The following is a 26876-nucleotide window of genomic DNA, read 5'->3' on the forward strand; positions in this document are numbered from 1 at the left end:
CTTTTTATCATTGTTTTTCTTTCTCCTTCCTTCCCCCCTCATTCTTCCCGTATGTCTCCAACCCTTTTTTCACTCCCTGCCTTCTTCCCCTCCTCCCTCCCTCTCAGTTTTTTTCTTTTCTTCAGATTCCTTCTTAAATATCAAAGTTTGTTAATAGTTTTATTTAACTGTGTGCACATAACAAAAAAGGAATAATGGGCCTATGCAAACTTAAAGATAAAAATTTACCAAGGACTTATAATTCTACAGAGAACGCCATGGTACCTCCCGGGATATTTGCTTTGACATTCACCCTCTGCTTGTCAAGGGCCTTACCTTAAAGGTGTTGACTCCAAGTTGTTCACCTTCACTCAGGCGCCTGAGTGGCTCAGTCAGTTAAGCCTCTCCCTTCCACTCAGGTCATGATCCCAGTGTCCTGGGATCAAGCCCAGATTCTGGCTCCCCGCACAGCGGAGCATCTGCTTTTCCGCACCTCCCCTGGCTCATTCTCGCGCTTGCGCTCTCTCACTTTCTCTCAAATAAATAAATAAAATATATTTTTAAAAAAGTTTTTCCCCTTTGCTCACTCAGTATGAAGACCTCTTTTCTCATTTTCTTTCCCTTCCTCTCACAGTAATAAAGATATATGTAATTTACTTTAATAATTTTTTGAAACAACAGGCAATTCTAATTTTTTAAAAGGTGGTCCACAGACATGGGAAAACATTCAAATGGTACAAAAGGGTATACAGAGGCAAATAATTTTCCCCACTAACCCATTCTTCAACCCTTCATTTCCTCTTCCCATAAGCAGTTGCCTAAATCACAATCTTATGCATCCTTTCAAAGATATCCTCCCTATCCCTGAGAGAAAGAGACAAATATATGGCATATCAATGGATCACCTCAGCTGTTCGAATAGTCTCCTAGCTATGTGTTCAGAGCTCTGCCTCCTTGATTTTGTTCTTATAAATTCAAATTTTTGTGTTTATAACTGTACAAAAATAAGAATCACTTATTGATCATGAGTATATGGGCAGAAAATTTAATATTTTAATATCCACTTAAAAAGAAAAACACTGGAACACCTGGGTAGCTCACTAGGTTAAGCGTCTTACTTCACTCAGGTCATGATTTCAGGGTCCTGGGATTGAGCTTTGCAGGAGACTCCACTCTGAGTGGGGAATGGGTAGCTCACTAGGTTAAGCGTCTTACTTCACTCAGGTCATGATTTCAGGGTCCTGGGATTGAGCTTTGCAGGAGACTCCACTCTGAGTGGGGAATTTGCTTCTCCCTGTCCCTCTGCCCCTCCCCTGCTCATGCTCTCTCTTTGTCTCTCTTCATCCTCCTCCCTCTTTGTTTTTCTTTCTCAAATAAATAAATAAAATCTTTCTAAAAAGACATGAAAAACATTAATTCTAAGTTTTTGTAATTAGAAGTGACTTTGCAGTGAATCTGTTTTCAAACCAGAATAACCAGTTCATTTGTCATATGGGATTTAAAAAAAAAAAAAAAAAAAAAAAGACAGGAAAGGAGTAGAACATCTCCACTTAACCTGCAGAATTATTTTTACATCTTTGCATCATGGAGCCAAAGAATAGATACTACAGGGAAAATCCTTTGAGAGTTTTCTTTCTCTTTCTGCCTTTAGCCAACAGTGAGGAATAATAATAACTGAAAAGGGTTGATTGCCTGGATGGCAGCATGATGGAACCTACTGTGTCATTCATGCATTTCCTGCAAGCGGATTAGTGTCTAAAAGACATTTAGGTATGTGGAAGAGCTGCAGTTCTTTTGTGAAGTAGGAACACAGTAAAAACCTGTGATTCTTAACTCCAGACAAAAGGTTTCAAGAACTCCCAGGGTTCAGTACCTCAGTAAAATCCTACTTAAAACAATGTTTTATGAGGCTACTGGGATTTGTTAGAAATAGCTTTCATACTTCAGGCTGGAATGACATGCCTGAGGGCAAAGGATAGTAATGTTCTTTCACCTCCTTCTGTCACTCCATCTGTCTTGATAAAAATCTCCGTGGGGAAAAGTGGTGTTAGTGCTATATTTTGGGTAACTTTACACATTCGTCATTTCATTGTAGGGGAAAAACAAACAGAAGCATTTCAGTATTTACTTGGGTAAATGTGATATCCTTAAGTTTGGGGTTTTTTAATATACATTTTGTTAAAACACACGTACATATATAACATAGAGTGCTGTGCAATGATGGAAGAAAACAAAGTATTTTGTTGATACTTTGGGGAAAATGTTTCTTCATAAGAATTGTTATAAAAATACATTTGTTAGTTAAGTAAATATGGAGTTAGTAGTTTTATAAGTTCCCATTTCAGTATAAAGAAACTCAAATTTACCTAGGAACTTGCTATTAATAGTCTATGTGGCTTTCTCTTGGCCCATCATTCGTTAGCTGTTTTCAATGAAAAGCAAAAAAAAAAAAAAAAAAAAAAAGTATTTAGTTCAGGTTTAGATTTAAGTATTTAAGAACATGAAAGGGACGTAAAATTCTACTTCTGAGAGCTTATAATACATTCTTTATTTGAACTTGAACTTCCTTGTTCTGACAACTGTATTATGCCTTGGCCAGGCAGCAAGATTATATATAAGTAAAACCCAGGTCTTTCTTGGAAAGGATTAACCTTCAGTTGTTTAATGCTTACCTTACTGGGGTTTTGTATAGCTTAATTAGCATTGGCAAAGCAGCTTGATATGATTGGATTAAATGAAGTTAAGTTATTAAAGGTTATGATTTATTATGATTGTGGTTTTATAAACCAATGATCAGTTTTTTCATTTGTGACTTGAGGGGAGGCTGAGGAGAATCTTTATCTTGGTCTTAATCCCTACGATAGTATAGTTTGAGGCTAGAGGCTTTATGAAGTGGGTCCTGTCTTTAATATCTTGGCTGAAAATTGATTGTTGTCTTTCCCTTAAACAATTCTGATACATTAACCAAGGGAAATGTACACTGTGAAAGTAAGCTTCTGTGTGTGTGGGGGGGGGGGGTGAGAGAGAGAGACAGAGACAGAGAGACAGAGACAGAGACATAGAGATGTATAATCTAGTAGCAGTTTACTGATATGGTTAACACTGTAGGCAAGTCACAGATGGATTTTAACAATTCCTTGCATGATTTGGTTGTGACTAAAAGGGTGTAAAATTTATTACAAGGTAATATAAGTTTTTAAACTAGAAATAAACAAAAGGTCATTGCTTCTAGATCTCACCTCCTAGTTCTTCAGGAAGTTTCTAGTTGCTTGTTAACACAGGGGTTAATTATGAAGGCTTTTCTGCATCTTTGTGCATTTGCAGCCGTATGTGCAGTTGGCTTTTTGCCAGCTCCATTTTTAAAACAGGCACCGAATGCCTATGGTTATATATGAGAATATTTTACTTGGGTTTTGTATCATAATATTTTCTCTGCTAGAAAGTAGTTCACAAAAAAATGATTGTGAGTGTGACTTGAAATACAAGGATACATTTGTAATTCATGCACAAAAGCATGAGCATGTGTGGTGCAAGGAGAGGGAATGACCTATGACCTATTCTTTTCCTTTATTCAAGCATTGGCTTTTTATAGGAGATGTAATTGTGTTCTCTTAAAGAATGAAAATTCATAAGTGGTGAAGTGTTCCTTCACTATAAAAGATATAAAATATTGTTCAAACCTCAGCCTTTGGTGGAAAGCAAAAGAGGATTTTCTCAGAAGATGGGCTTCCATTTAAGGAATGTCATTCTTTCATGCAAATAGTCTAATTCTATCTAATAATGATACTAGTGGACATTTCAGTTTGTCATAGGGCAGTTTATCTTCCAGGATATAACCTTTTAAAGTTTTCAGTCTTACTCAGTCACCTTTTCCCCTAAAATAATCTGTATGGGTCTGCTATCAGTTGGTTTATTGCAACTTTGTTTGAAACCGAATGGGTTGTCAGCATAGGGAACAATGCATTTCATGTATTTCTATCTTTTATGGAAAATATTACTCTCTTGTTTACTTGTGAGGAAACTATCTCTGGTCATTCTTTAATGCATCAGTCATTTGATAGGTATTACCTGAGCACTTACTATGTGCCAGCACTTGGGCTGGGACATGCCATGTTCATAGCATTGAGTAAGACAAGGTAGCTGCTCTCCAAGTGGAGAATTATTTTTTGTGGATATATTGGGTCTTTTGCCTTCCCTCTCTTCTTCTTCTCCCTTCTTCTCTCCTGGCCTTCCTTCCTTTATTTTCAAGTAACAAATAAAATTTACAGTTATATTACCTTGCACATGATGCTGTAGTGTATCTTCACTGAGTCTTCCAGAATTCCTTAGGAGTGATAAGATGGTTATTGTTTATAAAGTGCTTTTCGTTGTTCAAATGCAAGTCAGTCATGTTCCACAAATTGTTTTCCTTTTTAACTGAATAGGAATAATGAGAAATAAAAAAACATAAAATTTCCATTGAGTAGTTTTAGGATACCTTTTATTGCTCTTAAAAATAATATTCGGGGCACCTGGGTGACTCAATCATTAAACCTCTGCCTTCAGCTCAGGTCATGAGTCCAAGGTCCTGGGATTGAGCCCCGCATCCAGCTTCCTGGCTTCCTGCTCAGCAGGGGAAACTGCTTCTCCCTCTCCCACTCCCACTGCTTGTGTTCCCTCTCTCACTGTGTCTCTCTCTGTCAAATACATAAATAAAATCTTAAAAAAAAAAAAAGTAATATTCACTGTTACAACTAGTGGTTGGATCCATTCTACCAACACCTTTTTTTCCCTTCTAGTGAATAGGTTGCCCTTTTGTCCGTTTTCCCTATCTTGTTGGTAGTTACTGAATAGGTTCCATTGCTAAGACTTGATATCCACCATACTACTCAGAAGATTGTTTGGCTCACTTCATTACTCTCCGCCAAGTTCAAAATAGGTCATGCATTATGAACTACCAATAAATGGTATAATTAATGTAGAAGTATGATATTAACCTATACCTTTCTTTTTTAGCGTTCTTTCATGTTAGATTCAGAATCGATTTAAAATATGGCTGATTATCAGAATTACTAGAAGTGGTATTATTATTATTATTATATTTCTGTACCATTTTAAAGGATTAATATTGTTTATGAAGAGAAAAAAACTGCCCTCTTCTTTCCTTTTTTTTTTAAAAGATTTTTGTTTATTTATTTGACAGACCGAGATCACAAGTAGGCAGAGAGGCAGGCGGGTGGGGGGGGCAGCCACCCAGCCACCCCGCTGAGCAGAGAGCCCAATGCGGCCTGATCTCAGGACCCTGGGATCGTGACCTGAGCCGAAGGCAGAGGCTTTAACCCACTGAGCCACGAGGTGCCCCATCTTCTTTCCTTTTTTTTTTTTGTATAAGATTCCATCAACTGTTATTTAAAGGTAGTATCTTTGATTCATTTAGGAGTACAAATCTCTAAATTGATCAGAGAGGGAATCTCCTGATCTCAGCTCTTTCCTTTTATTTCTTGAGCATTATTTCTCTTCACTTCTATTATTTTTGATAATTTTACTCTGAATTTGTTATGGAAGTTGAGCAGAAAGGGACTCTTTTCCCAGATTCTTCCTGTCTAGTAGTATACCATCAAACTTCTCAACATCTCTTGCCATAATTACTGTTCCTCAGTTCTAACTCTATAGTGGCCGATTTGTCTCCCTCGCTGTCTTCTGTTCTCTGTAATTCAGCTGACTTGAATGCTCCTAACAATATTATTTTGCCGCAATTTGTTTGAAACCGTTCAGTGGCTCTCCATTACATAAAGTCAGAAACATTTAACCGTCTTTGAATGGAATAAGAGGTCTTTATGATCTGGCTCTTACTAATCTTTTTGCTTTCATTTTCCACCACTTCTACTCTAAAATCAGTAGCACTGAATTTCTCTGCCATTCCATTTTACACCACCAATCCTTTGCACATGTTGTTCTTTCTGACTGTAGAATGGTTTCCATTCCCTTTGGCCTAGGTTCAGTTTATCCTTTAATACAAAGCTCATGCATTTTCCTTTCTGTATAGCCACCTTTGCCTCTCTTCAGTCTGTCTAGTTACTCCACAGTCTTAATCACTTTCTCCTCTTTGCTACCTAGACACAAATTTGCTATTGCACTTTTCCCCCAGCCCTTCCCTACTAAACTGGGAGCTTTTTTAAATATAGGGTAAGGGTTGGATACGTGTTTTACCTATCGTGTATCCCCCAGTAATTGTCCCAGTGTCAGGTACAATTAAAGGCCACAGTATATATTTATTCAGTAAAATTGAGTTGGGTTGAAGACCAAATACATGAAGTGATTAAAGTTGTGTGAAGCATTCTGAGCCCATATTAAGGCTATTAGTCAATGGAGACCATCTATAGATTATATCATAAAGCAGAGGAATTGGCTTAAACAAACAGGGTGTTCAGTCTGGGATTCCAGAATCTTGGCAGTCTCAAATATAATATAAATTACCCCCGTTTTAGGAAAGTGTACATCCCTATAAATGCTGGCATTGATTAAATCAGTACTACAAAGGGCTGTGAGACTATAGTCTCCAAAGAGTAAGTTCTCTACATGGTATTTTGGTAGTTTCTTAACTATTTTATTCACATATGATGGATCCAGTATAGTTTCTTGCAATTAGTTCAGGCAATTGATCAGTCCTTCCAGGCTTAAGTAGTGTTTATAATCCCCACCATAATTCCATAGGCTTTCCAACCTAATCCTGCATTGCTTGTTGATCTTTACCATGTATTTTTCTTGAATCACTGTAAAACAGTCACCTGCATTCCACTCCTTTTGTATGTGCCAATGCTATAGACCTTATATTTACCTTTTTTAAGTGAAAAAGTAGAGTAAGGAAAATATCCAATATTTTATTTTATTACTTTTTTTTATTAACATATAATGTGTTATTTGCTTCAAGGGTACAGGTCTGTGAATCATTAGTCTTACACAACTCACAGCAGTCACCATAGCACATACCTTCCCCAGTGTCCAAAACCCAGCCACCCTATCCCTCTCCCTGCCCCACCCCCAACCCCCTAGCAACCTTCAGTTTGTTTCCCGAGATTAAGTCTCTTATGGTTTGTCTCCCTCCCCGGTCCCATCTTGTTTCATTTTTTCCTTCCCTACCCACCATGACCCCTCACCATGCTGGGGATGGAACTAGATTATGCTAAGCAAAATAAGTCAATCAGAGAAAGACAATTATCATAAAATGTCTACTATTTTAAATAAAGAATGATAAAACTTAACTAAAATGAATCTTGAACTTAAGTGGGGAATCTACTGCTACCTTTATTTTGAAAGAAAGATAATTGTTCTTTTAGCAAACAAACCAGACTTTTTTTTGTTTTGTTTTTGAAATGTTCAAATTTTTATCATGAACACTATAGATTATGTATTTCACAGATTAAAGATACAGACTAAACTTGGCTGCCTAATATGTATATAAAGGAATGTTATATTAAAACAAAATAGATGTGAGATGAGGAGCTTTTCTAAAACACACTTTTATAATGAATTTTACTGTGCCAGTTTGACTTCTAAGAAATCTTGAGGGGCATCTGGGTGTCTCAGTCTGTTAAGCGTCTGTCTTCCGCTCAGGTCATGATCTCAGGGTCCTGGGATTGAGCCCCACTTTGGGCCCCTTGCTCAGCAGAGAGCCTGCTTCTTCCTCTCCCTCTGATCCTCCCCTGCTTTTGTTCCCTCTCTGTCAAATAAGTAAATAAAATCTTTAAAAAAGTAATAAAAGTAATTAGAGGGGTGCCTGGGTGGCTCAGTTGGTTGAGTGTCTGACTTTGTTTCAGGTCATGATCTCAGTGTCCTGGGATTCACCTGTGTTGCCCCCACCCCCATTCAGGCTCTGCATTCAGTGGGGAGTCTACTTCTCCCTCTGCCCCTGCCCCCCGCTCATGTTTTTTCTCTCTCTCAAATAAAATCTTTTTAAAAAAAATAATTAGAAAATAAAATGAAAATTTGCTTTTAAATGTGAATTCTTAAAATATAAATTAGACTAATCTTTGTTAATGACATTTATCTAGCATGTTATATTTACTATGTTTGTTAATTAATAATAATCCTTAAATCTCTCATTAAGTGTCAGGGTATCATTAACATGAATGGGTTTAATATTAATAAACTGCAGTTTCACTAACCACATTTCAAAAATATTTAGATAAGGACTTATTTTGAACTCGCCTATGTCTATTTGACTATTATAATACGAACTGAAAATATTAGAATTTCTTTTCTAAGGCGGACTGGTAAGGGAAATTTGTTTGCAGCATTCAGTTCTTCCTGAAAATAAAGTATCATTTTTTTTCTCACTTCCATGATACTCTTCTACCAGTTACCTGATTTTAAGAGAGGTCACTTTGAATTAAGTTGAATTTGACATATATTCTTTATCAGAGAACTTGGTGAGAGTCATCTGTTTATCCTCCACAGCATTTTCTTCTGTCATTTCTACTCTACAACATTACTGTGGGGCTGATAGTTATTCTGTGTTTCTTAAAGTGTGAGCATAAATCATATTATCTGGGCTAGAAAATGCAAACTTATAACAATGGAAATGAAGCTTATAAATGACCTGACAAACTGGTGATCTGGAATCTAAAACCTTTTCAGTTCAATTGAAATTACTTTTTGACCCCTTTAGATTCTGTTAATTTTTTGAATTTTTTTTAAATTTTAGGAATGATTATTTTTCTTAACTGGGTTAAATAAATGTACACAGAGATGATCACATGCACATATATATGCAAATGGGAATTTTGATGTGTTATGATTTTAAATGTAGATCTATAATAAAAGCCACATTTTTTTACTTGGATGTGAGTATGCACAGTTTGAAGATTAAATATAATTATTAATCATTGCTTTGACAGCAGCAGTGTTCAGTTAAAACTCTTGATATTATCTTATAATTTATATAGTATTCTTTCCAAAGCTGTTAATTCACTTATGGCAGTTATCATGACTATTATTCTAAAAAGGGATTATTTTTCTTTCTTATATGATAAACTATTTTAATGTTACTGAAATTTTTAAAAGAACATAATTCTTTTATGTTCCTTCAAATTTTCCTAGCAGACTATGGTGTGGGTCTGCAGAATAGCTACACAAGTTACTAAATTATTTATTCTTTTGATAGTTTTCAGTTAACATCTCCAAGATGCCATAGTAAGAAACCAGATAAGAACCTGCTTAATTCTTTGATGACCCAAGAAATTCTCTGGTTAAAAAAAAAAAAAAAAATTGTAGGCTGTCTTTGTGGCTCAGTCAGGCTGCCTTCAGCTCAGGTCACGAACTCCGAGGGTCCTGGAGTTGAGCCCCGCGTCAGGCTCCCTGCTTGGTGGGGAACCTCCTTCTCCCTCTCTCTCAAATTAATAACTAAATAAAATATTTTAAAAATAAATAAATAATAAATAAATAAATAAATAAATAAATAGTTGTGGCTTAGTATTTGTGATTATTTTCTCTCAAAGGACTTACTATAGTATAGTATATTGAGTTTTCCAAGCATGGTCCTGTGTAAACAGTTACTTCGATATGTAGTATTTTATTAAATTTTTTGTAGACCAGTTGTAATTAGCTCAGCAACATACTTCATAAAAAGAAGGTGTAATCATAATATTTATAAAATTTTAGGGTTGTACCATAAAGATGTTCCACAGTGTTTGTGCTGCTCTACAGTAGAACACAGTAGAAATATTAATAGGTAACATTTATTGAGCCTCTACTATTTTGGAGCATTTAGTCCTGAAAATGAATCTTTGTGGTACTATTGTTTTGTTTTTCTCTTAAAGGCTTTTCTTTGCTTTGAATATGGTAAATTACTTTGAATATGGAAGAATCTTACAGGTACACATGGAAAAGTAAGACATGATCACAGTTTGTGGTACTGTTACTTTCATGGTACAGGTAAAGAAAATGGGCTTAGGTTAAACACCTTCAGAGTCAAACAGCTAGCAGGACCCTGATCAAGGTCTGTCTTACTCTAAAACCACCATAATGCACCTAACCATATGTAGAACTTAAGAAACAGGGCAGAGGACCTTAGGGGAAAGGAGGGAGAACAGAATGGGAAGTCATCAGAGAGGTAGAAAAGACTCTTAATAGGAAACAAACTGAGGGTTGTTGGAGGGGAAGAGAGTGGGGTGGATGGGGTAACTGGGAGATGACCATTAAGGAAGGCACATGATGTAATGAGCACTGGATGTTATACAAAACCAATTTAAAAAAAAGATTACTGTGATATAAAAATAAATAAAACCACCATAGTGCACCTAACCAGCAGTTGAAAAGGCACTGATTTAAATGATTTTTACAGTGATGGTAATGATTAATTCATCTAATTTATCCATCCTTACTAGAATGATGTATATCCCAGAGTAGTTTGGCTTGGGATAAGGGCATAATAATGTAACAGGTTTTCTTTGGAGGCCTGGAAACTCTTTATACTTAACTTAAAACAGCTGAGGATATTTGGCTCTAGATCACTGACCAATATGGATAACTAAATCAGGGTAACATTGAGTCAGATATTTACAACTCAGGCCACCTCATAGTAGATTTGTTCCTAACAGGTTTTATTTTATTCTGTTAACTAAGAGAAAGGAAGAATAATAAAAGCCTGGGCTCCCAGTTCTGGCTACACTGCTTATTAGCTTTGGAACTTCGAACAAAGTGCTTAACCTCTCTGCACTTCCATTTCCTTGTCTATAAGAATACCTCCTTTTTCATGATTATTGTGAGTTGTAAATGAAATAGTTCTGTTAAATGGTAAACACAGTGCCTTGAAGATAATGGGAGTAACGTATATGATAATAGCTATTATAACTATATTGTCATTTGCATTATTCATGTTAGAACAAACAAGAGTAAGGAATAAATTTTTTTAGAAACTTGTTTTGCAAATTTGAGTCCTTTAGAAATAAGCAGTTTGGTGATGAGCATTCAGACTAATGTGCCCTACTCTTACATGGGAAACATTATAGTCATAGCAATCTGCCAGTTTGTTTAGTTTCAAAGCAGTCTATTATGAATGTAAAAGTACATGTTTCTACTTTCAGATATGTTTGTGTGTGTGCATATATGTGTGTGTGTGTATCACTATACTTTTTGGGGAGAAGAGAGTATATGCATGCATCTATTAAATCTAGTCTAATTTAGCTTTTAGTGTTTTTGTTTGGTAGAAGTCTTATCTTCATTTCTTAGTTTATTGTCATCATTGAATTGTGAAAGAAAATAATTTTATGTTTCCATAATAATACATTTATTTATTTCAAAGACTAAACTGTTATTTGCAATTTTTTACAAACCCCTGAACATAAAACTAAATTTTTGCTTGAGCTGTTTTTCACCCTGTAAATGAGAAATAACCAAAAACACAATCAGTCATCAGCACTAGTAAACAGAAAATATGATTTCAGAATATGCTGCCCACTCTAATATCAGGCATATAAATAAGAAAATCATCTTTATAAAAAGAAATTGGAGGAAGAGAGGAAAAAAGAAAACCTAAACTCATTGAGAAAACACTGTTTCCTCCTTTCCGTGCATGCTCTCAACAGCATTTCTTTTAAGCATTTTTTAAAAATTGAGGGTATGCCTAAAAGGAGACAAAAAGTGCCCTTTTAGAAATTTATTTTCCAAATGTAATTTTATTTACTTTCTTATTTTTATTTTAAGATTTTATTTATTTATTTGACAGCACAAGCAGAGAAAGTGACAGGCAGAGGGAGAATGGAGCTTTAGGCTCTCCATTGAGCAGACAGCCAGACAAAATGGGTCTCCATCCAGGACCCTGGGATCATGACCTGAGCTGAAGGCAGATGCTTAGCTGATTGAGCCACCCAAGCTCCCCTAATTTTATTTACTTTAGTATATTCTTAGTTTGGTATGAGTATTTTCTGAAATGTTCTAAATTCTTACTTATACTAGGGAATGGCTGGGGCGGGGTTGTAAACAAGGGGCTCAAGTTTGGGCCCATGTGATAAGAAGGCCTGACCCACTACCTTGTAGGAAATCTATGTTTAGAAGAATTTGAGGATATATTTCTGGGCCGGACATCCAGAGATACTCTGTGGTTTGCAAGGTTTCCAAGTCTCTTTTCAACATTTGTTCTAGGGGTTCCGCTTCACTTAGAAAACTAGTAATTGGTATGGTGCTACCATTTTATTCTACCTTCAAACTTTGCATCTAAAAGATCTGTAATAGCATGATTTGGCAGGCAACCAAGGTCTTGCCATTTCTTAATAAAGCCATTCACTACTTTCTTAATTTGTATCTAGAAGAGATTTCTAATAATAGTTTTACAGGCCGACTTAGTACATAAGCTTTGACAAAAATTCAGTAGTCTGTAAATCCTCTGCCCAGAAGATATTCTCACCGAAGATTCTTGCCCTTTGAGTATATGAAGAAAATTAGCTGTTGTTTTTGAGAATGTTGGAATGTAGGAATTTCTCAGAAAACAATAGATGTTAACAGTAGAATAACTTGATAATAAGGCCAGGATTTGGACACTTATTTTAACCAACAAACCCCCTAAAATAAAATATGCAAATTTTTTTTACAACAACCTATATTTTGAGCATTTTCTTACATTAAAAATATTCATTCTTAAGGAAAAACATGAATTTGGAAAAACAAAGAAACATAGCAAATGCAGCAATTGCATATTTGAAAAAGGAGTCGAATTTTCCATTTACTCATATTTCAGTTTCACAAGTGCTCTATTTTCACTTCTCACTGATCTTTCACTTCTCACTATAGCTCGGTACAAACAGAGCTTTGTTGTTTCCCCCTCCTTAACCACCTTCTTCTTTTCCCCTTGGCTCTGATAAATAGTGATTTGTTTGTTTGTTAGCTCATTTATTCAAAAAATATTTATGAAGTGTGTCAGAGAATGTGTCAGATGCTAGATATAAAATAGTGCCCTCACAGATTTGAATGTAGCAGAGAGAAGAAATGGGCTTTTACCTTAAATATGTGGTTATACAAACAACCAAAATCACCATCAGTAGAGGATGGGTTAAATAGATTCTGTTTCTGTAAAATGAATGTTTTGTAGCTGTGTGTGTGTGTGTGTGTGTGTGTGTGTGTGTGTGTGTGTGTGACATTTTTAAAAAATGCCTAAGAGACACTGCCAACAGTTACTGTCTCTACTGAGGGTCCATGGGTACTGGACTTGTTATTCGTTGTGTATAATCTTGCACCTTAAAAAAGAAATAAACCTCTATTCATGTAGGTATATTCAAAGAAACTTTAAGTAAATAAAATTTAAGAAAAATTTGCAGTACAGTGAATAAACAAATAAGCAATTACACTTTTGTAAAAAGAAAAAAGAAATCTGGAGGTAAAACTTTCAATTTTTAAAACAATCACTCATTACCTTAATTTGTATGTTTTGTCCAAAATGCCTTCTTTCAACGGGAGTGCTGTTGTCACATTTGAAGTGAGCAGGGACAACTATCAGTCTAGATTGTTCTGTTTTAGGCTGTTGGATGATGAAAGAATGGTCTAATTTACACTTTCTATTTCACTTGTCAAAATAAACTTGGTCACAGATTTCCTTGGAGAATTGAGCCTGAGACCTCTATTTAATGTTGATATTATAGTATCACAGAGCTGAATATAGATACAGGTTATCCCATGTGATTATTCCGTTAAAACTGATGTGGCTGCTTGACCTTCTACTTCTTCCTGGGTTCCATTTCTAATTTCTGCCCATTAGGTAAATGGATAGGTATAATGATAAGCAGTTCATTTGAATAAAATGGTGTTTTCTTTCCATAGAGACAAGGCCTGGCTCTTCCATTTAATTTGAACAGACCCTTGGCAAAGCTTGACATTTGAATAAATGTGATTTTTTGCCTGTGCTTTTGCTGGAGATATTTTAGTAGAAAAAATATTGAGCATCTATGCGTTATTGAGTATAATGCCAATTTTCAGCCAATTTAGCTCATATTTATAAATGGTCCAAATTTATGTTAGTCTTAGTGGTTTTAGTGATAGGGTACCACTATTATAGATTATCTTTATAGACTGTGTTCTTTTTTTTTTTTTTTTTTTTAATTCTTTTTATCTTAGGAGCTCTTGTCCCATATAGCAATGACCAAAGTTTTGGTAGATGATGAATAACTAAGTTGGTTAATCTCTTTTAAATAAAGGACATTCCACTTGATATTTTTATAGCAGTATTCTAATATGCAGTACTGCCTGATGTCAGAAGTTGAGAGTTAAATAGCATTAATGATGAGCATCTACCCAATTTTTATTTTTTTTCATTAAGGTATATCTCTGCATTTAATTAAAGAGTATTTGTAATACATGCATGAAGCTCAGAAAATAATGTAATTCCGTGTCCCTGTCGTTCCTTTTGAACAAGTGTTGACATTTTGCTTCAGATTGTTAGAAAAAATACAGATATTACTCCCTTCCTCAATCCCATTTTCATTCTTCCCTTCCCAGAGGTAATCACTATTCTGACTGTTATATATACCTTCTGTCCATACTTTTATTCTTATATTGTGTAAGTATATATGTATGAAAGCATGTTGTTTAATGTTTTAAAGATTTATATGAATGTTTCACACTACATATATATGTATTCTGTGACTTCTTTCATTCAACATTGTGATACTTGTGCAGGATTTTGCATAAGCCATACTTGGAGATATACCCATTACTCTATTGATGAATAGAAAGCATCTTGTGTTGATGTGCCAAAGTCTCTCTAGGGTGATTAGCTGGAAGGACATATGCTGAGTCTTAATATATGGGCATCCTTGACTTTGAAGTAATTTCATGGTTATTTTATAAATAGATTATTCTACTTTTATCTCTCTACCTTTATTATATGTGTCTCCCCTGCCCCTCAGATTTGTATGTTGAAGCCCTATTCCCCCAGTAGCTCAGAATGTGATTATATTTGGAGTAGGGCTTTTAAAGAGCTTATTAGTTAAAATGAAGCCATTAGGAATGTCCCTAGAACAATCTAACTGGTGTCCTTATAAAAAGAGGATATTTGGATACACAAAAGAGAAATCAGGAAGTCAATCACACAGAATAACATGTGAACACACATGAGTAGGGAGCTTTCTACGAGCCACAGAGAAAGGCCTTAGAAGAAACCAAACCTTGATTTTGTACTTTTAACCTTCATAACTGTGGGAAAACAAGTTTCTATTGTTTAAGCCACCAGTATATGGTATTTTGTTATGGCAGCTCTAACAAACTAATAGAGTAGTTCCAAATACTGCCCTATATCCTCACCAGCATTCAGTATCACACTTTTTGGTTATCAGTCTAGTAGGTGAGAAATGGTATCTCTGTTTTAATTTGAATATCCTAGTTAGATTTTAGAGTTGGTCATTTCTCAGGAGTATTATTCAGTCAAGTCCTTTTCTATGAATTGCTAGTTCATATACTTTGCACATTTTCCTATTGGATTATTTTCTTTATATAATCTAGGTAATGATTAGGTATTTTCCATTCTCTTCTGTACATCTATAACTTGCATTTAAACTGTATTGCATAGAAATTTCTATTCAGGACAATCAGATTATCAATCTGATTTATCAAATCATAGTTTAGACTTTTAAAATCTTGGGTTTTTTTTTTTTTTTAAAGATTTTATTTATTAGAGAGAGAGAGAGTGAGTTCTTATGTGTGCATGAGGGGGTGGGAGTGACAGAGGCAGAGGGAGAGGGAGAAGCTGACTCCCCTCTGAGCAGGGGTTTTCTCAGGTCTGTGGGATCATGACCTGAACCTAAACCGAAAGCAGATGCTTAACCAGTGAGCCACCCAGGTGCTCCTGGACTTTTAAAATCTTATTTACAATAAATCTTTTTTCCCAGGATCTTGAATAATGAAAAATTTCTTCTAAAGTTTTAAAGTTTTAATTGTCAGATTATTTTTCACATTTTCCAAGTAGGAAGCCAGATATCTCAGTGATCATTTATTGAATAATTTATCTTTTCCCCAGTAATTTAGAATGATACCTCTGTCATACATACTGGAATCTATTTCTAGGTACTTTATTCTGTTTCATTAGTCTGTTTATCTGATCTTATGCCACACTGTTTTAATGTTTTAATTACTATTTTGCAGAATTATCTGGTCCATTAGAGGCGTTTGGTTTTTCGTATGAATTTTAGCATCACTTTGTCAAATTCAATTAAATTTTTGGTAATTTTTTATTAGATTTGCATCTAAGATCAATTTGGGGAGCAATTAGCTCTTCAGAAAATACATGGGTTTTCCCCCCATACAAATCATGTTATCTTTTGTTAGATTTATTCCTTAGTAATTGATTGTTTTGTATAGTTACTATTTTAAAGGTGATATTTTTAAAAGATACATTTTGTAATTTGTGCTTATTGTTGTCTAGGAGCATTAGACTAATTTTTTTTTTTAAGATTTTTTAATTTATTTGACAGAGAAGAGACAGTGAGAGGAAATGCAAGCAGGGGGAGTGGGAGAGGGAATCAGGCTTCCTGCTGAGCAGGGAGCTCAATGCAGGACTTGATCCCATGACCCTGAGATCATGACCTGAGCAGAAGGCAGATGCTTATTGACTGAGACACCCAGGCACCCTAAATAATTTTTATACCTTAATATTGTATCTAGCAATTCCCCTAAACTCTTTTAGTATTTATTAATTTGTAGATTATTTTGGATTTTCTGCATTAAAGGTCATATCATCTGTGAATAACACCAGTTTCTTCCTTTTCTCTACTTGTCTTACATCCTTCTTACTACCTTGGCTAAGACTTCAGTACAGTGGTAAACAGAAGTAGTGAAGGGCAGACATTCCTTCTTTTATTCTTAACTTTAAAAGGTATACTTTTGATTATTTGATCCATGGAATGTGATATTTACTTTGAATTTATGATAGTTACACCTTATCAATTTTCCTTGTTAAGAATTTTATAATGATGGGTATTAACGACGGCATGTGTTGTAATGAGCTCTCAGTGTTATACACAAATAAAGAATCATGGGACACTACATCAAAAACTAATGATGTACTGTATGGTGACTAACATAACAAAAAATAAGAATTTTATATTGAGAAATTTTTAAAATTTGTCAAATGACTTTTTCCTGTTTCTATTGCACTTGTGATTTTATTTATTTCCTTTAATTTGTTAATGCAATGAATTTACATGAATATCTTTTCTAATCATAAATCAATCTGTTAGTCTTAGATAAAGTATGGGTAGTCATGATGTAGTTTTAAATACATTGCTGTATTTGTTAATATATCACTTCAGATTTTGAAAATAAATTTTAAATTGAATTGGCTTTTTGATTTTCATTTTCTTGATCTTTATACTCCTTTTATATCAACCTTCTACTAATCTCAGGAATGGAATTTTAGAGGATCCTCTCTTAATATAATCCATAGAAAACTTCAATTCAGATAATTGTTTTATGAAGATTTTTTTATAACTCATATGTAAAAATGCCTAGGGGTGCCTGGGTGGCTCAGTAGGTTAAGCAGCTGCCTTTGGCTCATGTTGTGATTCCAGCATCCTGGGATCAAGTCCTGCATCAGGCTCCATGCTTTGTGGGGAACCTGCTTCTACCTCTGCTTCTGCTCTCTGTCTCTCATAAATAAATAAATAAAATCTTTAAAAAAAAAATAAATGAGGTGCCCCTGGGTGGTTCAGTTGGTTTAGTGGCTGCCTTTGGCTCAAGTCATGATCCCAGGGTCCTGGTTTCAAGCCCTGCATCAAGCTCCCTGCTCAGTGGAGAGCCTGCTTCTCCCTCTCCCTCTGCCTACCGCTCTGCCTACGTGTCCTGTCTCTCTATCTCTCTGTCAAATAAATAAATAAATTTTTTAAAAAAATAATAAATGAATAAATAAAAATGCCTGGACCTAGAGGTTTTTTTTTTTTTTTTAATTCAATAGATTTTTGGCAAATGATTCAACTTCTGTTTCTTTCTTAATCTATTTGATAATTTAATTTCTCTGAATATGTTTATAGTATTTTGTGATGAATTTTGACATTCCTAATCTGTGTTTATAATTCTCTTTTCATTCCTAATACTGCTTATTTGTGCCTACGTTCTTTTTCTTAAGATCTTTATTGTTCCAACATTCAAGGCATAATTGTTTTAAGTGTTTAAGAAAGGCAACCTGTTTAAATAAATTATTAAATACATTTCTGACAATGCAAGTTTAATTTTTTTCTGAGAATGCTCTATAATCATTCTACTTAGGCTACAGATTCACTGTTTTTTTCATATTCTGACTAGAAAGTAAGAATTTACTGGCTTTCATATTTTTGGATAGATCCACTGAATTCCTTGAAGAGTGAGGCTTATGTTTGGGTATTAGTAGGGCAACTTTATGCTTTAATAAATATTTTTGTCAAATGTTTTATTCAGGAGAATTTTGCAACTTTTGAAGTATACAACAAATCTCAGAAAAACCTAACCTGTAAGCATTTTTACTTTCCCCCCCCAAGTTTTTATTTTTAATTCCAGTTAGTTAACATACAGTGTAATATTAGTTTCAGGAGAATTTAGTGATTCAACACTTAAATACAACACCCATTGCTCCTCATGATTAAGTGCACTTCTTCTTTTTAAAAATTTTATTTATTTTTTTAATTTCTTTTCAGTGTTCCAGAATAAGTGCATTTCTTACTCCCCATCACCTACTTCACCCATCCTCCACCCCCCGCCCCTCTGGTAACCATCAGTTTGTTCTCTATGTAGTTAAGAGTCTGTTTCTAGGCATTTATAAAGGCACTTTAAATAAGGAATGAGAAATGAGGATCATGGGCAGGAAAATCAGTTTCATATTTAGGATGTCAGCTCTAAGCAGTGAACCAGGACAGCCACACATTCTACCCTTCTTGCATTTCCTAATGACTAAGGATGTTTAACATCTTTTAATGTACTTATTTGCTATTTTTGCATCTTTTTTAGTGAAGTGTCTATTAGAATCTTTTTGTCCGTTTTTGTGGGGGGTTGTTTTCTGATGATTAGATCCTGGGTATATTCTAGATACAAGTTCTTTAACAGATAGGGGATTTGCAAATATTATCTTCTAAGTCTCTGTTTTGTTTTTTCTTCATTTTACTAATGTTTTTCTAAAAGAGTTTTTAATTTCAGCCAAGTCCAATTTATCCATTTTCTTCTTTTACAAATCTTGTGTCATATCTAAGAAAATTTTGCCTAACTGAGGATCACAAAGGTAATTTCTTATTTTCTTACAGAAGTTTGATTGTTGTAAAAGCTATCCTTTTTCAGGTAGATTGCCTTTGTGACTTTGAGAAATCACCTTTACATGTACGTGGAGACCTCTTCCTGGACTTGTCTTCTGTTTCAATAAATCTTGTCTGTCTGTATTTCTAGCAAATGAATGTCTTGATTATTATAGCTTTATGGTAGATCTTAATATCAGATGGTGTTAGTCTTTCAGTTTTCTTAGTCTTATTCAGATTTGTTTAGGCTATTTTAGGTTTTTGCATTTTCAATTTTTTCTAAAGAATCAGCTTTTAGTTTCATTGATTTTTCTCTTATTCTTTTCTTATTTCCATTTCATTGATTTCGTCTCTGATCTTTATTATTTCCCCTTTTCTACTTAATTCAGGTTTCATTTGCTCTTTTTTCCTAGGTCCTTAAGGTAGAAGCTACAACATATAATTTCCAATAAATCCCATTGGTTGTATTTTTCAGTTTAGGTATTGTTAACTTTCGTTTCCCAAAGTTCAACTTGGATCTTTTTTTATGTTTAGTATTTTTTTTATTATTAACATATAATGTATTATTAGCCCCAGGGGTACAGGTCTGTGAATTGCCAGGTTTACACTTTACAGCACTCACCATAGCACATACCTTCCCCAATGTCCATATAGTATGTTTTTTATATCCTCTTTCTCTCTGCTTAACTACTGAAGAGATGAAATGTCATAACAACTGTTCCTTATCTGCTAGTTTTAACATGTCAGTTTTGCTTGATTGATTCCCCCCCCTTATTATGGATTATATTTTCCTGTTTCTTTGCATGTCTGTTAACTTTTTGTTGGATTTCAGAGATTATTACCTTTGCCCTGTTGCTTACTAGATACATTTGTGTTTTTCCAAATATTCTTAAGCTTTGTTCTGGGTTAAGTTGAGTTACTTGGTAATAGTTTGATCCTTTGGGATATTCCCTCTAAGAAATGTTAGGCATGATCCAAGTAATGTTTAGTCTCTGGCTAATTCCCCCACCAACTGATACCAGATTCTCTGAACATTATACCCAATGCCCCATGAACTATGAGGTTTTCCAGTTTAACTGGTAAGATCAGGAACTGTTCCCAACCTTGAATGAATGCCAGGCATTGATTTCATTAATTCTTTGAGAGAATTATTTTCTCGGCCTTCAGTAGATTCTTGACGTACATGCACTGATTGTCAAGTAGTACTATGCATATCTCTGGAGTTTTCTCCTTGTTCAGCTCTCTCTTCTGTGGTACTTTGGTCATCCAAACTCTAGCTATCTCGGTTTTTTAGACACAGCTTTATCACTTCAGAACATGTACCCGGTTCCACCTGAATTCTCCTTCTATGTAGTCAGAAATCTCTCAAGGCAGTAAACTGGGGCAGTAGAAGGGCAATCATCATTTATATTCCTTCTCTGGGAGTCACTGCCCTTTGTTGTCTGATTCCAGTATTTTTTCAACTTTATTGGGATGTGATTAATACATGACATAAAGTTGGGTTGTACAGCATGGTTTATACATATCTATATTATGAGATGATTACTACTAAAAGATTAGTTAACACAACCATCTCAACACATAATTACCATTTTTTTTGTAGTGAGAATAATTGAACGTCTACTGTCTTTGAAATTTTCAAGTATATAATACAGTATTGTTAACCATAGTCACTATGCTGTACATTAAATTCCCCAGAATTTATTCATCTTAGAAAATTAAGTTTATACCTTTTGACCAGTATCTCCCCATTTTCTCCACCCCTCAGCCCTTGGCAATAATAGTCTACTCCCCATTTCTGTGAGTTTCTGATTTTTCTATTTCACATAAAAATAAGACTGTACAGCATTTGTGTTTTTCTGTCTGACTTACAGTTCATTTAGCATAATGCCCTCAAGGTTTGTGTGTATTGTTGCAGATGGCAGGATTTCCACCTTTGTTAGGGCTGAGTAATATACCTGTGTGTGTGTGTGTGTACACTCAATGCCAACACACACACACACACATACTCACACACACACACACAATTTATAGCATATATTCTTTATCTATTCATCCTTCAGCAGACAACTAGGTTTTTCCCATGCCTTGGGTATTATAAATAATGATGCATTAAACATGGAAATGCAGATATTTCTTAGAGATACTGATTTTATTTTCTTTGGATATAGACCCAGTAGGATTACTAGATCATATGGTAGTCCTATTTTTAAATTTGTAAGGAATGTCTATACTGTTTTCCATATAGACTGAATCAATTTATATTCCTACCAGCAATGTAAAAGTTTCTTTTTCTCCACATCCTTACTGGCACTTGTTATTTCTTGTCTATTTGATGACAACCATTCCAACAGGTGTGAGGTGGTATCTCATTGTGGTTTCATTTCCATTTTCCTGATGATTAGTGATGTTGATTATTTTGCATGTAGTTTTGCAAATGTTAGCCATTTATATATTGACTTTGGAAAAATGTGTATTCAGGCCCTTTACTATTTTTTTAATCAGATGATTTTTTTTTTTTTTCAGATTTTAGTTTTTGCTACGGAGTTACATGAGTATTTTATAGATGCTTGGTATTAGCCCTTTATCAGATACATGGTCTCCAAATATTTCCTCCCATTCAATAGATTGCCTTTTCATTCTGTTGATCATTTTGATTGCTGTGCAAAAGCCTTTTAATCTGATGTAGTCCCAGTTGTTGGTTTTGCTTTTGTTGCTAATGCTTTTGCTATTAGGAAAAAAAAAAAAAATCACTGCTAAGACCAGTGCCAAGTTTTTCCCTATGTTTTCTTCTAGAGTTTTATGGTTTCAGGTCTTTCATTTAAGTTTTTAATCCATTTTGAGTTAAAGTGTGTGAGTAGTGGTAAGATGGGGGTCCAGTTTTATCCTTTTGCATACGGTTATCCAGTTTTCCTAGCATCATTTCTTGAAGAGAACGATCCTTTCCTCCTTGAGTATTCCTGGCTTCCTTGTTAAATATTAGTTGACTCCATGTGCAAGACCTTATTTCTGAGCTCTTGATTCTGTTCCATTGGTCTGTAAAAAAAAATCTGTTTTTTTTTTTTTTTAATATCATGCCATACTGCTTTATGTTCTACAGCTTTGTAATAGAGTTTGAAATGAGGAAGTGTGATGCCTCCAACTTTGTTCTTTCTTAGTATTGCTTTGTCTATTCAGTGTCTTTTCTGTTGTCATGCAAATTTTAGGACTTTTTTTTATTTCTATGAAAAATATCATTAGAATTATGGCAAGGATTGTGTTGTATCTATAGATAGCTTGGGTAGTATGGATATCTTACAATGTTACTGCTTTAAGAACATGAATATTTTTCTATTTATATCTTCTTTCATCAAAGTCATAGTTTTCAGTGTACAAATCTTTCACCTCCCTTTTTATTCCTAAGTATTTTATTTATTTATTTATTTGGTGCTATTGTGAATGGACTTTTAAAAATTTCTTTTTCAGATATTTCATTATTAGTGTATAGAGATGTAATTGATTTTTCTATGTTTCTTTTGTATCCTGCTGCTTTACTGAATTTATTGATTAGTTCTAACAATTTTTTTGGTGACGTCTTTAGCATTTTTTATATACAAGGTTATATCATGTAAAGTAAAACAAAGACAGTTTTACTTTCCTTTCTGATTTGGATGCTTTTTATTTCCTTTTCTTGCCTGATTGTTCTGGCTGTGAGTTCCAGTACTATGTTTAATAGGAGTCGGGAGAGTGGGCTCTCTTGTGTTTTTCCTGATCTTAAGAGGAGAAGCTTTCAACATTTTACCATTGGGTATGTTAGCTATAGGCTTGTCATATTTGGCCTCTTATGTAGAGGTACATTCCTTTTAATACCCATTTGATTGAGACATCTTAACATGAAAGAATGTTGAATTTATCAAATACTTCTTCAGTATCGAGATAATCATATGATTATTATATCTTGTTCTATTAATATGATGTATCAGATTTAATCACATTATTGAACCATCCTTGTATCCTAGAAATGAATTCCACTTGATCATGGTATATGATCCTCATAATTTGCTGTTTAATTTGGTTTGCTAGTATTTTGTTGAGAATTTTTTCATCTATATACATCAGGGATATTGGCTTGTAGTATCCTTATCTGGCTCTGGTAGCAGGGTAATGCTGGCCTTGCAAAATGAATTTGGAAGTGTTCCCTTCAGTTTTCTGGAACAGTTTGAAAAGGATTGGCATTAACTTTTTTTTTTTTTTTTTCAATGTTTTTTAGAATTTGGCCTTGAAGCCATTTGGTACTGAACTTTTCTTTCTTGGGAGATTTTTGGTTGCTTGCTCAATCTTCTTACTCATTATTAGTATATTCAGATTTTTTCTTTCTTTTTTTTTAGATTTCTTTTCAGCATAACAGAATTCATTGTTTATGCACCACACCCAGTGCTCCTGGTTCCCCCAACCTCCCACTCCCTGTCCCTGCAAAACCCTCAGATTGTTTTTCAGATTTTTTAATTTCTTGATAGATTGTATGTTTTTAGGAATTTACTCATTTCTCCTAGGTTGTCCAATTCGTTGGCATATAATTATTCCTAATAGTCTCTTAAAATTCTTTGCATTTCTATGGTACCAGTTGTACTGTCTTCTCTTTCATCTCTGATTGTTTTTAAGGTTTCAGATGTAGTTTATTTCTTCAGTCATGCCGTATTTTAATTGGTCCACAGTACTTTTACTTGTCATCAATTATGAGTTGATTTTAAAGCAATTCCATATTATACCAGCTGGGGTGATTACTGATCTCTCCATTCCTTTGGGTTGAATGTGCCAACAGGAGACAGGTTCCATTCTATTCCAATTTGTGTTGCTGTATATGCCTGTTTGGCAACACAGAAAGTGGCTCTACTAGCTAATACAGCATTGCCACATTTGGTGTGGAAATCAAGTGTCCCTTTCTGGTAGCTCTATCTTGCCATTGTTTGCTGAGTGCTTTGAAATTGGAGACAACTTAGAGACATTTTAGAGCATGTGGGAAATATCATGAAGCGGAAGACAAAATGGAAACAGCTATTGGTTTGCTACAACTTCGTGCTAAGTCCCCTTGCAAAGAGTCCTAAAAAACCTCTAATTTTTTTTTTGTCTTTTTTTTTCTTGGTAAATCTAGCTAAAGGTTTACCAGTTTTGTTTATCTTTTCAAAAAACCAACTTTTAGTTTCATTAAGCTGTCTTATTATTTTCCTCTAATCCATTTCATTTTCTTTTTGCTCATATTTTTATTTCCTTCCTTCTGCTTATTTGGAATTAGTGTGTTCTTTATCCATTTCCTTAAAATATAAATTTAGGTTGTTTATTCGAATGTCTCATTTCTTAATATAAGTATTTATCACTGTCAACTTCTGTCTTAGATCTGCTTTTCTGTATCCTCTATGTTTTCGTATGTTGGTTTCCCATTTTCATTTGTTTCAAGATATTTTTTTTATTTCCTTTTTGATTTTTTTCTTTGGCCCATTTTTTGCTCAGGAGTGTGTTTTTGGTTTTTTTAAATTTCTACATATTTGTGGATTTTCCATTTTTTTCTCCTGTTACCTAGTTCTGGTTCCATACCATTTGGTCAAAAAAAGAGACTTGGTCTGATTATAGTCTTCTAAATTTGCTAAGACATTTCTTGTGACCTAAAATATATGATCTGTCCTGGAGAATCTTCCATATCTACTTGAATGTGTATTCTGCTGCTGTTGGTTGGAATGTTCTGTATGTGTCTACGAAGTCATTTTTGTCTAAAGTATAGTTCAAATCCAGTATTTCCTTATTAATTTTATGTTTGGATGATCAGTCCATTGTTGGAGGTGGGATCCCCACAATAGTAGTGGAACCTGCTATTATTGTCTGTTTCTTCCTTCAGATCTGATAATAATTGGTTAATATATTTAGGTGCTCTAATGTGAGGTACATACATGTTTAAAATTGATATATATTCTTTGAAGACTGATGTCTTTATCATTCTATAATGAACTTATTTTGTCTTTTGTTACAGTTTTTGACTTAAAGTCTATTTTGTCAGATATAAGAATAGTTACTCCTGCTCTCTTTTGGTTACCATTTTCTTGGAAAATCATTTTTCATCCTTTCACTGGAAGCCTATTTAAGTGTTCTTAAAGCTGATGTAACTATTACAAGCATTATATACCTAGATCTTATTTTTTTAGCCATTCAGCCTCTGTTCCTTTTGGGAGAATTTAATCCATTTACAATTTTTAAAAATTTATTTATTTATTTGGTGGAGAGAGACAATGAGAGAGAGAGGGAACACAAGCAGGGGGAGTGTGAGAGGCAGGAGCAGGGAGCCGAGCAGAGAGCCTGATGGGAGTCTGATGTGGGACTCAGTCCCAGGATCGTGGGACCATGACCTAAGCAGAAGGCGGATGCTTAACAACTGAGCCACTCAGGCGCCCCCTCCATTTAAAGTACTTATTGGTAGGGTAAGCACTAATGTCATCATATTATTTTGTGGATGTTTTGTAGTTTTTCCCCCTCTTTCTTCCTCTCTTGCTATCTTCCTTTGTAATTGATGATTTTACTTGGTAGTATTCTTTGATTTCTGTTCTCTTTATCTTTTGTGCATCTACTGTTGGTTCTTGTTTTGTGGTTACCATGAGAGTTACATGAAATAACTTATAACAGTCTATTTTAAGCTGGTTACATCCTAACTTGGATCATTCAAATAAACCTCTACCCTTTTACCCTCTCCGCACATTTTATGTTTTGATGTCACAATTATATCTTTTTATGTTGTATAGGGGTTAACAAATAATTGTAATTATAGTTTGTCTTTTAACTTTAATACCAGAATGAAATGATTAAAACACTACCATATTACAGTACTGTAGTATTCTGAATTTGGTTATATACTTTACTAGTATGTTTTGTATTTTTTATATGTTTTCATGTTACTAAATAGTATCTTTTCATTTCAACTTAAAGAAATTTCTTTAAGCATTTCTTATAAGGCTGTTTTGGTGGTGATGTCCTCCCTCAACTTCTGGTGCTCTTGGAAATTATTTATCTCTACTTCATTTTTGAAGGACAGCTTTGTCAGATAAAGTGTTCTTGGTTGGTAGTATTTTTCTTACAGCACTTTGAATATATTATCCCACTCTCTTCTGACGTGTAAGATTTCTCCTGAGAAAGCACTGATAGCCTCATGGAGGTTCCCTTGTATGTAAGATTTTTTTTTTTTCTCTTGCTGCTTTTAAAATTTTCTGTCTTTGATTTTAGATAGTTTTATTATAATGTGCCTTAGAGAAGATTTGGTGGGAGATTGAAACTTTTCAGGGACTTTCAGGCTGCATGAACTTAGATGTCCACATCTCTCACCAGATTTGGGAATTCATATCTTTAAATAAGTTTTCTGCCCCTTTCTCCTCTTATCCTTCTGGGACTCCAATAATTATAGATTGTTCCTCTTATGGAATCCCATAATTCATAGTCTTTTTCACTTTCTAAAATTTTTCTTCTTGTTCCTTTGACTGAATAATTTCAAATGACCTGCTTCAGATTCACTAATTTTTTCTGCTACTTGGTCAGATCTATTGTTGAAGCTCTCTGTTGAATTCTTCAGTTTAGTTATTGTATTTTCCAGCTCTAGAATTGCTTTTCTTTTCTTTTTTTTTTATGGTTTCTTTTTCATTGTTGAACCTCCTGTTTTTGTTCATATAT

General features: G+C 34.4%; 1 protein-coding gene and 1 pseudogene across 6 annotated transcripts in view; one reads left to right on the forward strand and one right to left on the reverse strand.

Moving 5' to 3' along the window:
• The window catches only part of FUT8 (fucosyltransferase 8), a 303528-nt gene that overhangs the window by 175712 nt on the left and 100940 nt on the right, over window positions 1–26876 (forward strand). The window lies entirely within an intron of this gene.
• LOC116591535 lies at window positions 23907–24202 on the reverse strand (annotated as a pseudogene).

The sequence above is a fragment of the Mustela erminea genome, chromosome 5 (assembly GCF_009829155.1).
Source record: "Mustela erminea isolate mMusErm1 chromosome 5, mMusErm1.Pri, whole genome shotgun sequence".
Taxonomy (NCBI): Eukaryota; Metazoa; Chordata; class Mammalia; order Carnivora; family Mustelidae; genus Mustela; species Mustela erminea.